The sequence below is a fragment of the Lynx rufus genome, unplaced genomic scaffold, assembly GCF_022079265.1.
Source record: "Lynx rufus isolate CCGP_SWC_20201006 ecotype Redwood Valley unplaced genomic scaffold, mLynRuf1.p SCAF_18, whole genome shotgun sequence".
Lineage (NCBI taxonomy): Eukaryota > Metazoa > Chordata > Mammalia > Carnivora > Felidae > Lynx > Lynx rufus.
This window is the reverse complement of record NW_025814832.1, coordinates 18,028,277-18,030,466: the sequence shown is the minus strand read 5'-3', so window position 1 is coordinate 18,030,466 and position 2,190 is coordinate 18,028,277.

The following is a 2,190-nucleotide window of genomic DNA, read 5'->3' as shown; positions in this document are numbered from 1 at the left end:
TGAATGAGTGAGGCCAGGAGGATTACTCTAAAGGAGGGAAGTTCCTCCACAGAGAAACACGGCATGGGGGAGTGTTGGGGGGGGGGGGAGGGGGTAGTCAATCCCTTCTAAAGATATCCCTTGTGCTTGCGTCTCTGGCTTTCATTCTATCTTCCCTTTCTGAAATCTGGTGCATACTCTTCCTTTATTTTCAGCTAAACTCTATATTTAAGACTATTTTGGTGTATTTTGCCCAGAATTCCCATGTTTGAGGCCAGGAGCTTCAGCTGTCATGTTGTTGGAAGTTCTCTAGAGAGTGTTTTCACAAAGGAAACAGGATGGCCTATTAAAATAGGCAAGTCCTGAAGGAGAACAGGCCGTTTTAGACCTTTCTCCAAGCCTTTTCTAGGTTTCTCTGAGGCTGCACAAAATAAAAGCTATTTGCTTCTTTCCTTCATAAACCGTAATAAAGTAAACATGTGCATAAACCTCAACATAGCCAAATGTATGTGTGCTTACCTTCCGAGTTTAGTAGATAAACACACTTTTAAACGTAGGCAGTACGTGCAATTTGAATTTCTGGCCTTATATCTCCTATTTCACAAAATTTCATTTACATAACATTTACATAGCCATTTACATAGCATTGAAACATTGAAGCATTGCAGCTTCATCAAAGCACGCCTTTATAATGGGATTCCTTGAAGGTGTTTGAAAATACTTCCTAGGTAATGGGTTTTGATGAAATTCCTTTTTTCAAGCAGTTGAATTTCAGTTTAAATATAATACAGTTTTGGGGCGCCTAGGTGACTGCGGGTTAAGCCTCTGACTTTGGCTCAGGTCATGATCTCGCGGTTCCTGAGTTCGAGCCCTGCTTCAGACTCCGTGCTGACAGCTCAGAGCCTGGAGCCTGCTTCAGATTCTGTCTCCCTCTCTCTCTGCCCCTCCCCTGCTCGTGCTCTCTCAAAAATAAATAAGCATTAAAAAAATCATATATATACATATATATAATACAGTTTGTATAAAGAAGAGAGAATTTAAGAGGCATTACAAAAACAGTAGGAAAATAGATCTCTAATCTCTTGTGCATTTTGTCTAGAACCATCCTCATAGAACAAAACCGAACCAGCTCATAATTGAACAAAAGAGTAGCTTATCTGTGCTGCCAGATCTGATCTTATTTCTCTTCTTGGAAATTTGCATGAACATAGAGTTTGCCTTAATTTCAAGGCTTTAAGTTTAGAAGCAGAAACATTTCAATATAGGAATGCAAAATACATGGACATTTTTATTGAACATGTATTTACTTTGACAGGCAATGTGCAAACATGTTCTGTGTTTATTTTATGTAGTCACCTCCTCAGTTCTCACTGGTTACACAATTCTTACCCCATTTTACAGATTGGGAAACATGGATTTTTCAGAGCGTATTGACATTGTGGTGTGACATTGTTTCAACTACTTACTCAAAGCCAATTACAGGGTGCCGGTAGGACATATACTAACACCCAAAGGAGCTGAGGGAGCAAAAAGATCTTTGAGTTGCACGAAGATCTGAATTATGCAAGCAGCAGAAATCCTCGGTGGACACCATGATGCCTTTTAGATTATCTTTCACTCTCCAGGGTGGCAAATTACCTGGTAGACCCATTATGGATTAGGTTATTTAATCCTTTTTGTGCCATGGACCCCTTTGGCCTCCTGGTGAATCCCATGCACCCCTTCTTGGCATAATGTTTTTAAATGCATGACAGAAGGAATAGAAATGACATTGGAACAGTATTCAGTTCTAGCATCTGATCCCGGAGATTTTCAAGCATTTCTGCTCTGACCGTCTCACCTCCCAAGTGTACCAGTCCCCTCAGAGGCTTTCCCTGCCTTCTTCAGAGAAGGTAAAGGAGGGACACCCGAGCAGGTTTTAGGAGGTACGGGGTGGGGATGGAGGATGAGATGAGCTAAGGAGAGGTTTCTGAGATGGCGTTAGTTTCTTCCTTTTCCCTTCCGTCTACAAGCCTCCTCACTCCCCTAGCCCCTGCATCTTGCCCGAGATCAAGTCCAGTGCTTTTCTGGCTTTACTTCTCTTCCATCTTCAGGATCTCAGGCCCAGCCCCGCCCACCTCCCTAAGCCCGCCCTTCCGTGGCCACGCCCCCTAGGCTCCTCCCTCCCCATAAATCCCTCGAGCGCCCCATCGCGCCTCTGGTCCCTGCCAA